Here is a 12,360-nt window from a genome sequence, read left to right on the forward strand (position 1 = left end):
TCTTTTGTGTGTGTACAGAAAAGAGTTTATGCTGCACGTGTTGTGGCATTTTTTTTTTCTTTCGTTCTTTCTTACTTTCTTTCTGACATTTGCTTTTTTGTTTGTTTGTTTGTTGGAGAGGTGGGGGGTTTCTTGAAATCCCCAAAAAAGGTAGACTCTCCCCCTGCCTCTCCTATTTTACTCTGTAAATATCATATCCTTTGAGAACTGTACATATATGAAAGCAAAGAGAAAAGCCAAGCAAATGTTATATTTTTGGCATCTGATGTTTTCTTTAACTGTACCTGAAGAAATAAAAACTTTTCTTTATTGGGGATCCTATCAGAAATTCTCTCTTGAGTAATTGTGTTCTTTCTGAAATAACTCGGCATGCATCGTTGTGCTTTGTTAAAAAATTTAATTCGCATAGGCACACAAGTACAGTGTTTGTCAGTTTGCATGCCACTAGAGGGCGATATTAAATAGAAATAAATTAGACAATGAGACATAAAACAACTTGAAACATAACAGGTTAAAAATAACAAGAACAGAAACTGCTGCATACAGTCTTCTGGATACATATTAAGCCTAACCGTAGACTAAAAGGCTTTTAACTTGAATTCCCACTGTTGATGTATTTTAGTTCAGGACTAGGCTTAATCTGCTCGTGTCCAGCTGATATTGTACATTAGTCATACTGTCTTTATGATTGATAGATGATCAGTCATCGAGATGTTCCTCGTGTTCCTCAGGTTCATCCTGAAAGAAATAAAGTGGTTAGCATTTCTGTCTCACTTAAACTGTAGATACACAACCAATGCAATAGCAGGCAATAATCAAGTTCAAATAATCACAATTACACATTGTTTATGAATCCTCTAGACATTCTATATTGAAATGCAATATTTGTATTGACTTGGTCAGAGGATTTCAGAATGCTCACCTTTCTGTTTCTGCTTGACAGATAGGAGTTACCAATGCGGTCCAGGGGGACAGTGACCCTTGCCCTACTGTGAGGAAAAAAACAGGTGAGTTTAGGATTAAAATATGTTTCTTTTGACATATATAGATGCAAATACTACCAAATATAAAGGAAGGGACTTAATTATCTTTTGTTTTAAGAATCTATGTGAAGTATTTTAGTGTAATGTCTTCACCCACCTCTTTTCTTTTTTCTTCTGGTGCTGGGGTTTGGGCAGTACTGGAATGTGCTCCACAGGAGGGGAGAGGGCAGTGACAGATTTGGCCGGGTTGGGCTCCCAGTCCTGGGTCATGTCTCCCCAGTTATCTGGCATAAACTCACTTAGGTCAGAGATTTCAGACAGGTCAGAAGACACATCCCGGCTGAGCCTCTGCAGAGGGAAATACAGAGAGAAGACTGCTTAAAGACAACAGCAATACATGCAGAAATACTGTTGATATTCTACGTAGTTGTAGTCTCAGTATTACAGAACTTGGAGCACAATATCCCCACTACTCAGAGTTAATATCTCTAATTTTGTTCTTTTTTTTTCTATTTTTCTACATCATTACGTAGCAACTGTTCTTTACGTTCTGTGAAAATGTAATAATGGACCAGTAGAAATGCTCCAAAATGAAAAAAAAACCTCTTTACATTAATATTTACTTTGTTTTTGGTTTTTGGACAGTAATGATATAAAGAACATGCATTTATTTATTTACTTATTTATTTATTGTTTTCTTTTTAGTTAGTTGGTTGGGTCAGCTGTTTTTTTTTTAGACAAATATGACTAAAATTGATAAACTATTCCTGCAATCACGCTCCAGTACAAAAATATTGAACACAAGTGATCTTGCAACACATCAGCTTTTCCAGTGACACTCACTCTGGCTGACTGTAGACGGTCTGGAAGCAGGAACGCATAGAGCTCATCTATTAAGCAGAGAGCCAAAACAGGCAGCAAACACTTGTAGGGCAACATCTGGAAAAAAACACACAATGGAAATACAAAAGATCATTAAAATGTTCTTGCAGCTCCATTAATAGCATGTATAAATGTGCATCACTGTTTATGGGTAGAAATTGGTCTCCAGTTGCATAACATGCAGTGCAAATCTACAGTTCACGTTCAAAAGCAAGTAAAAGTATTGTTCATAAAAGCAAAAGATCCAGCAAAAGACATCAGGCTGAGAAAGATTTCAGAGCATAAATTGTTTTCCTGCTTTACCTTTTTCTCCAGCAGTTGTCTGCAGCAGGTCGAACTTGCTCAGTCAGTCCCTTAGTCAGTTTGTGATGCCGTCCTCTGTGTCTTTGGGTATTTGTAGGCATGAGGCTGGGGTGGGTTTATATGTGTAAAGGATGGCAGGATGATTATGGAGGAGGTGGGTGGGTGTGAGAGGTGACTTCATCCACCCTCCAGTTCAAGAACGGGCAAAGAGGAGAACGTGCTGGAGAAAACTGTTTACAGTTTTAGTTTTAATCTGGATGGAGAAGGTAAATAGAGCAACAAATGCACTGAGTTTACCTTCAGGATGCAGCAGTTTAGTTATGAAACAATGTAAGAGGAGCCAACTGTCACTGATCATTGAGATACATCAATTAAAACAAGTACTCCAATGATGCATGTTTGGTTGTATGCAAAAGTTTGGGCGCCCCTGGTCAAATGACATTTTGTTGATTTTCTAAGTGACAAAAAGTTAAAACACTTCTGCATATTTTAATGCACAATTACTGTTTATTTGGTATATTTAAGATATTGGAAGAAAAATTAAACATAAAATGCGACCTGTGCAGATGTTATGGCTCATTTTCTATTTTATGATTTTTTTGTGTTAAGCAAATAAATAAATATTGTGCACAGCCATATGCAGAAAAATGACATATTTGAACCTGTTCTTGGTAGAGTATGAGAAAATCAACTTAGAAAATTCACAAAGCATGTCATTTGACTGGGGTCTTCAAACTTTTGCACATAACTGTATCTGGTATATTGCTTGGTATGGTAACTGAATGTAGACCTACATTTAATACACTGCTCATAAAAAGTTTTGAGACTTCTAGCGTTTCGAAATGTTGTTAACAGAACATATTGTCTGTTTGCAGTTACACAACATTAACTATGAATCTGTTTACATTTTTCCATTTTTTGTTCGCAAAACTGAAGCAACAAAAGTGCTTCCTCAGGAATACCAAACCCCACTCGTTTTGAGGTCAGTACTCTTCAGTACTCAAACCTTTCAGCTGTAGCAGTTTAGTAAAGAAACTATCAGGTTATTTAGGCAAAACCTGCTGTTCAGACCAAGAAGGACCCTTTGATGAGCATGAAGCTGAGTGCTGAAGCTAAACATATCCAAAGATTTAGTAAATTGCTTTTTTATGCTTACAAAACCTAAAGGTCTTTTTCTTACTTAATTAAAAAGTAAGCATTACTTTAACCATCATTTGGAAATTCCAAAAGAAAGAAAGGTGTCCCCAAACTTTTGCTGGCTGGCGTGTGTATAATATTCTGCTTTGTATACATTTTACATTTCATTCCAGTGAAAAGCATGATGTGCTTAAGCAGTCAAGTTCATTTTGTTAACTGAAGACAAAGACATGAACATGGAACGCTGTTGCACTGAGATGTGGACAACATCTGAGTCAAACAATTCAGTCCTTTCTTAAGAGTTTCAGAATCATCCAGGTTTTATTGTAGGATTTTTTTTAGGAGTATACATGAATAGAATAATTATTTACAAATCCATAAAAATATAAGTATATGTGAGTGAATGTCTTTAAACATTGTTTCAACTTAAAAAGTAACCTGGCTAGTTTAACTTTTAATAGTAAATTAACAGAACAATGATCAATGTTCAAGCTTATTATATGAAGTTCAATGAGACCTTAATTTTTTAGGCGGTCAGGTTACTTACTTATTTGCTTACCTACTTACCTAAAAGTTAAAGGGGAATTCCACCAATATTTTCAAAATTTCTGCATAATTAATGGCTAATATATGAACAAAGTCATTGAGGGTAGTTTGATGTGAAATGCTCAAGTTCTAGAGAAACTTGCAGAGTCAGAATTGTTCACAGTGGTGGTGACAGGAATGGGATAGGAATAGGAATTTATGTTGTCCAAAAGCAACCTCAACCTCACACTGAAATGGTTGCAGATGCACTGCCTGATGTTCGAGACATTGTTATATGATAGTTTAGGGTAGTTTTTTTATGATAGTTTTGCAATAATATTTTATCCTTTAAACTGGATCCATGGAGGAAAGGTACAAACCCAATTCCAAAAAAGTTTGGACAGTAGTTTTACTTTACAAACATTGTGTTTTTGTAAACATATGCTCATTCTGAAATTGATGTCTGCAACATGTTTCAAAAAGGAGAAGTTTAAGAGTGTAATTTTTAAAAAATATCTTAGACAGGTGATGGAATTATGCTTGGATATAAAAGGAGCATCCAGGAAAGACTGAGTCCTTTATGAGCAAGAATGGGTTGAGGCTCACCAATTTGACAAAAATGCATCAGCAAATGGCCCAACAGTTTAAAAATATTGTTTCTCATCCAGGGATTGCAAGGATTTTAGGCATTTCACCCGCTACAGTATATAATATCAAAAAGATTCAGGAAATCCAAAGATATCTCTGTGCATAAAGGAAAAGACTAAAAACTACAAACTAACGCCTGTGACCTTTGACCGTTTGGATGGTACTGCATTAAAAAATGCCATATTTCTGTGAAGGATATCACCACATGGGCTTGGGAACACTTTAATAAACTGTTGTCAATACACACTATCCTTCACTGCATCCACAAATGCGTGTTAAGACTGTAATATTCACAGCAGAAGTCATACATCAACAACGTCCAGAAATGCGTCCAGAATTCTCTGAGCCCAAGGCCCTCTGAAATGGACTCATGCACAATAGAAATGTGCAAATGGTCTGACGAGTCAACCTTTCAGTTTGGAAATAAACTCTGCAGGGGTGTTAGATCTCCAGGAGCAGGATTAGGCACCCAGATCTAAGCAATGTTTTTATCCAGTTAAAAATGACACTGTTACAGTTACTACTATTATAATGCATGATCTTCATGCTAAGAGAAACAGGTGCTTTATAATAATTAGACTTTTGTAAAGTGTAAGAACACTATAAAAAAAGGTCCCACAAAGAGTTTGTTTCTATGAAAGAAGCACTTTTAGTTCCCTAAAGAACCATTTTTGCAAATGTTTGAGAGCAAAGAACCTTTTTGAAGTTTAAAAGGCCCACTTCATGGAAAACAAAAAATGCTTTTTGATATAAAAGAGTTTGATGTTGTATGTAAACATTGTTAAAGTTACCATACACTCCCCTGACCATACACCAGTATATCACTGCTTTCAGAAGACAACCTCATATCTCCAAAAGTACACTGTTAAACCAATATGCATGGTGAAATGGTTCCTTAGATTGATGGAAATTTGCACTGTATATGGTTCTATATAGAACCTTTTTGAAAATCACTCTACATAGCACCAGTAAGCGTTCTTGTCACTGTAACAATAGAGGAATCCTTAGAAGAGAAGTGGAAAAAAAACTTTGTAATGGAAGTTCAACAAGTCATTTTGAATTGTGAAATTTTAACGCAATGCAAAAGGAAAATGGAGTTTTCAAATTATGCAATAAGTGAAAAATTACTAAAATGGAGATGCATTAAGTTGCACAAGCATCACATTTTCAATTTGTTGTTTTTGTGAAACATTTATGTACATCCACCTATTCAGCTTACAGCAGTTTATCCCCACCCCCTCATGCTGAAGTTATAAGGAGTGTTTTGGCTTGGACTGCTTTTTGAGTGAGGCCAATACATGGCAACCAATCAGAACAGAGCTCATTTACATATATCATAAAGGCACCGTAACAAAAACAGGCTGTTTAATTGTAAAGAAAAAACAGAGGTTGGAAAATAGTCATGTAAAAATGAATTATAGCTGTTTTTTTGTAGATAAACACACAAAAACATAAGTGGACCTCAGGGGAAAAAATAAAATGTAATGAAAATATAGATATGGGCCATCCACGTAACGTAAAAGTTCTTACAGGTTCTTCTTAGAGCTGTATGTCCCTCAACCTCTACCTGATCTAGTTTTAATGCTTCATCTTCACTTTTCCCCCTCAGGACAAGTGTCTCCTTTTTTTCCATCACATGATCACTGACAATCCATCAGCATTCATAATTATGCACATTTATTGGTTGATAGTAACTCCAGATTATGAAAGAGCACAGCGAGCTGTGTCTGTGTGTGGTCAGCTGGAGCATCTGATAATGCTGTTTCGCCAATTTCATCGCTGGATTCTCATCTAACCCTCGTCGTTCACAAGGGACGGTAGTACAGGCAGGCATGAAGCACACACACAGAAAGAAAAGTGCCGCCGAGGCCTCGGTGGATGGCCTACCAGCCGTTCGACACGTTTTCTCTCTTCCTCTTTTCCCGCCCTATCCTAATTAATGCTATTTTTGGCCTCCGGGACCACCAAACACTGAGAGGCCGCTGACAGATAAAGAATGGTGTAAATAAACTTTATGTACTACACATGCCCCACGAGCCCGCCCAGGAGTCTGTCAACACAGTCTGAGCCCAGTTAGGTTGGCGCCGATTACTCTAATTAGAACCCCCCCAAAAAAAGGAGGAAAAAAAAAAAGAAAAGAAAGGAAAGTGTGTGTGTGCGTGGGCATGATCATCTCTGCCATCCCCCACCCTCAGGTCTCTGCCCTATAAGTACCCCGAGTGATCAGCAGAGCCAAATATAGAACAGCTGTCTGTAAAGCATATCCAGACTCAGCTCAATCTGTTCTACACTGAGTTTCCAGTTTATTATAAAAAACCTAGAATGTAACCATGTCCAAAAGTGTCCAGACACCCCTAATTAGTGAATGTGGCTTCTTTAAGGTGTACCCACTGGTAAGAGAATGGGACGCTCTACAGCAGCTGCACATGAGCATAAGGTCGCCAAATTCATTACCAAGTGTTGCTAGAGGGGTATAAAGCCCCCCAGCATTGAGCAGTGGATCTGTGTTCTCTGGAGTGATGGAGCTCCATCCAAAACCTTTGGGATGAGTTGGAGTGAAGTTTATGATCTAGAAATAATCACTCAACTTCAGTACCTGACCTCACTAATGCTCTTGTGGATCCAATCCTCACAGCAATGTTCCATCTTCCAGTGTAAAGTCTTTGCCAAAGAGTAGAGACTATTACTGCTGTATTAGGGGAACAGACTCCTTATTAATACCCTTGATTTCAGGAGGAACACTGACTGAGTAGTTGTCCACACACGGTTGTATACAAAAGTTTGAACACCCCCCAGTCAACTAACATGTTGATTTTCTAAGTGAAAATAAGTTAACACATCCTTGATAGAGAATAAACCGAAATATGATATTTTTCTACACAATTTCTATTCATTTGTTGAGTTTAACATTTTAAAAAAATGTAATTTAAAATGTGCTATAACTTTTGCACAGGCCACATTTTTTGTCTTATTTTTTCAGTAAATAAATAGTAATAGTGCATTAAAATGTGCACAAGTGTGTTATGTAGCACCAAAAATGGTTCTTTTGTTGTTTCAAGCTCTTGACTTTATAACTATAGCAGAACTCTTTTTGGTGCTACATAGAAATATAATAACATAACATTCCACCACGCAAAGAACCATTTAAGCATGAAAAGGTTCTGTATAAAACTCATGGTTCTAAATAAAACCATAGCCTTTACCAAAGAAGCCTTGAAGAACCATTTTTTAAGTGTATGCATGTATAAGTATATACATGCCTGCATACATAAGTGTATGCATGGCATCAAATAAAAGAAGGAATTCAGTTTTATATATATATTTTAATATGAACATAAACATGCTGATTTGTGTAAATACACTGATTGTATATATACCTGACTCACATTTTTGCAGGGTACATGTGTTTGCACCAATCTTTTTTGTCACTAACTGCTTTAAATCTTTATTAAATAAGTACAGTAAGAGCTTTTGGATGGTGGAGTGATGTTCAGCAGTCATTTTCAAAAGATTTTCAAGATCTGTCGATCTGTGGGTTTGTGTAAGCACTTTTACTGCTGAACCAAATTTTGTTTAAGTAAGGATTTTAAAAAAAACAGATAAAAAAAGGTTAGTTTAGTTGTTTAGTGTTCCACTCTTTAATCCAGAAAAAATCTTCAGTCTCCGTTAAGGAGACACTTCCTGATTATCTAACACTGCAATCACAGCACAGCGTTGAACAGATGCTGTTCAGTGCTGGACCTGCACCGCTTGAAGTGCTTTAAAATGAAATTAAAACCTTATTTTAGTCGGAATTGTCCCTAAAGGGCTTTTATCCTGTGGTGGCATCAGCTAATATTTTGCCACCTTTTTACACAGACAGTAGCAGTAGGTCAATTCAGCTGAGTTCAAGTATATATTTCTAAATCCTTGATTTATACATACCTGATTATAAAAAAATAATATATATTTTTATTTATTTACGTATTTCTAGCACACATTTTACAGTAGAATATGGCCGTTTCTGAACATTTGAGGGCTCTAAGTCACATAATTGGAGGGGTTCACACATTTACTTTCTGGGTAAAAAAGGAAAAGAATGACTGACTCAAAACATTTTTTTACTTTTTTATTTCTTTATTATGTCATCAATGATGTGTTCATAAGATATTTTTTCTGGTAATATTGACACAGATATATAAAAGCTATGTATATACTGAGAATATATATATACATGCAGCAGTGTCAAAAGTCAGACACTATCCTTGATTTATTTAATTTCTGGTTATTGTTTTTATATTTATTTATATGTTATTCTTATATCAATTTTTCAGCATGAGGAAAAAACAGGAAGCATATCTAACATAAGATTACAGATTATTAAGTAAATTATTAAGTTTACTTAATTAAGACTATTAAGTAAATATAATCAGTGTTTTTCTGTATGTAGTGTGTCTACCTTTTCCCTTTATCACAGCCTCCATTCTTTTCAGGAAACTTGTATTCAGTTGTTCATAGAAATCTGCTGGGATATTTTTCACACCGCCAAAGTTCAGTCTTAGAGGTTGGTTGCATTTTCTGCATCTCACAATCAAAGTAACCCCAAACACATTCAGTGATGTTCTGAGAAAACCAGAAGCTTCTTTGTTTAATATGAAGAATTTTCTTATGTTTTGTCTGTTTCCTTTTCTCAGTAAGGGCTTCTTAACAGCTGCACATCCTTTCAGACTCATAGTGTTGAGTTGTCATCTCACAGTGGAAGGATGGACAGAAACACCTGAGGATTTTTTTTTTGAGTGGATCTTGATTTTCACCCCTCTCTCAAAGATGAAAGCTTTAAGTGCTGTTTATTTTATGGTGACAGTTTTAGTGGTCTACCAGGTCTTACACAGTCGTCAGGATTCCAATTTTCTCTCCTTTAATAATTTTTGAACTCCAGTTGTGGAAACTCCTATTTTTTCCCTTTTTTCCTTTGACTTTCTCCTTCCTTAGACAGTTGAATTATCTCATATTTCATCTCCTCTGAAATATCTCCTGAAAATGAATAACTTTAAGGCCACTTTGACAGGAAATTAGATAAATGAAGGGTGAATTCTGAAGGCCCCACAAGGTTGCTGAATTTCAAGAGTGCCAATTCTGCATCTTATGTACTGATTTCCAAACACACTCTAATATGTATGCATGCTTTTCTGAATCCATATAATAGAGGATTTACTGATATGCTTACTTAGTACTTATTGAAGTCATCCCTTGCTAGAATCATGGCAAAGTTCTCTCCTGTGATGGTTCATCAGGTTGGTCTTAAACCATAGGATCCTTTTGAAAGATCTATGTCTGGCTGAAATACAGCCTCACAAATCAGCCATTCGGGGAATTTTTTGCCATAATATCCTGGAAAGAATTATTGCTGCTATTGCTTTATCTTCTATATGCTGCATCTTCACTGGGGCCCCAGCAAAAGCAAGACTACAGGATCTTCTACTACATTTTACTTTAGGTACAATACACTTAGCAGTATATACATCCATCCTTTTAAACAAACATATGGCCAAAAAGTCCATGCTTGGTTTTATGTGACATCAGTATCCTCTCAGTAAAAGTTTCCTCTAAAACTCTTCAGAACAGCATCTAATAGTGTCTTTTAGATAAACGTCCCAAAGACAAACCGATCTTTATATTTCTTTGGACTATTTGCTGCTCTAATCAGGACTGTGTCCTCTTCTCTTTAAGTTACAGTGGGGGCATTTTTTTAAACTACTGTTTTGACAGTATTATTGGTATTTTGAGGAGCCACTTATTTTCGTGCCCATTGTTTGACCAGCCTCATTTCTGCTTTTAGTTCTTTGACCTTCCTCATGCTGATGGATGTGAGCTTTTCCCGGGGAAACAGGAAGTCTGTAAAGTACACACATTAGTAACTGAAGACAAACTGAACTGAATCAAATGTAAATATATTATGTATTTGATTGCTTTTGATGGGATCTTGATGAGAGCCATTAAACAATAAAGCTGTTTTAGAGAGATAGTTGTAGGCGTGCTGTGTATTGAAAAAAATGTTTGCTTTAAGTGTTGTTCAAATCAGGTGCTCATTGATGCTAAGGGAAATTTTTTAAAAATTCATGGAAAAAGAGAGAAAAAACTCTCTAAAGCACTCCTTAAATTAAAAATATCATAGCTGGACTGTAAAAATGCCCACGTGTAGAGTCTCATGCCTTCTTCAGGGCATAATTATTGGTTTGGAGAGTTTTCTCTCTCTTGTTCCTCATAAAAACAATAAAGCCTTGAAATAATTTTTAAAATGTTCGAGTATATGATTTTTATTATCAGTGTGGTTTATTTTATGAGAACTTTGTCACTTTCATCATATTTGCCAGTAATTGTAGTCAAATCTATATGACCAGCGTTTTTCCATACAAAAGAAAATGAATGTAGAACAGAGCGGGGCTGGCTGGCACCCATTTGGCAGCAAAAGTAAGCTGAACACTGTCGCTAAAAGACACTTTCAACGTCAGAAAATATTTCCTAGTATTAGCGCATTCATGACTACACTCATGAACATGGGACTGACTGGTATGTGTTATGGGGATGGATGTTAAAAATGCAATGTTAAAAAGCTATAGTTTCACAGAATAACAAATATAAGAGCTTATAATTAAAAGCAACCCTCAAATAATAACTTTCGGTAACAACCAAATTACACTTCTGAATTACTTAAACATTAGGAACATTACATATATTGTATCACTGGCTTGTATTGAAGAACAACAGTATGTATTTAGTAAGTAAGTGTTTGTAGAGCACATTCAAAACCAAAATGCTGTGCACAGCTGATCCGTAAAATATAGTCTAAAGCCGACAGCAGTAAATACATAAAAGCACAAGGTTTACACCAAATACACAAAGGATCACAAACCTCCACAAAGTTAAAAAAGCTACCCAATAAAAACAGGTTTTTAATCTGCTTTTAAGAGAGGAGACAGAGGGGCAGACCTAACGTCCAGTGTTAGGTGCTTCCAAAGCTTCAGTGCTGCGACTGCAAAAGCTCTGTCGCCTCCGAACTTCAGCTGAGACCGTGGAACAGCCAAGAGCGGCTGATCGGACCTCAGGAACATGGAATAGAGTAAGACTGGAGCAGCTTTTTGATAAAAGAGGATGCAGCTACATTTTGAATTATTTTTAGTAATATTAACCATATATTTTTAAACAAAATAAATAAAATACAATAGAAGTTTCAAATAAAAAACATGTTTAATACATAAATAGTTGAATAAACCATTATAATAAACAAAACATAAAAAATAATTCTATTGTAATATACTCTTTTTATATGATATTTATGATTATATGATATAAATGATTTTTTATTATATATGGTTTTTATTTCTACTAACTAAAATGAATATATAAAATACAGAGAAAAATATTTCTGTGTGAAATATTTCTAGAATTTATTACACAAATGTCAGGGAGACATTTTTGTTTTGTTTTCACCCAGAAAAATAAAAAAATTATGCCCACCTTAATGGACTGTTAGCATACAGAACTCTGGACAAAGTGGGTGAATGTTGTTGAAGAGGACAGACATGTTTATGTTACATTTTTGTGAGAGCTCCTCTACTGACCCAGAAATAAACACCCCGCTCTCCCCTATTTCAGCTGGGCTAGACGTGTACGCTTGAAAATGATTACAGAAAGAGAATTGGTGTGTTTGAGGAAATATAAATAAACGAATAAACAAACACATTTTTACTTTAAATACAGTGAGTGACGATCACTTTAGATGCTACAGGTTCCCTGTGTTTACCCTGTACGACACACACACACACTGTTCCAGGCTTTCATCAGCGATGAAATGTTTTTGAACAGATTCTTATTTGTTAATACAGATATTGAGAAAATACAA

The sequence above is a fragment of the Colossoma macropomum genome, unplaced genomic scaffold (genome assembly GCF_904425465.1).
Source record: "Colossoma macropomum unplaced genomic scaffold, Colossoma_macropomum, whole genome shotgun sequence".
In the NCBI taxonomy this organism is placed as follows: Eukaryota; Metazoa; Chordata; class Actinopteri; order Characiformes; family Serrasalmidae; genus Colossoma; species Colossoma macropomum.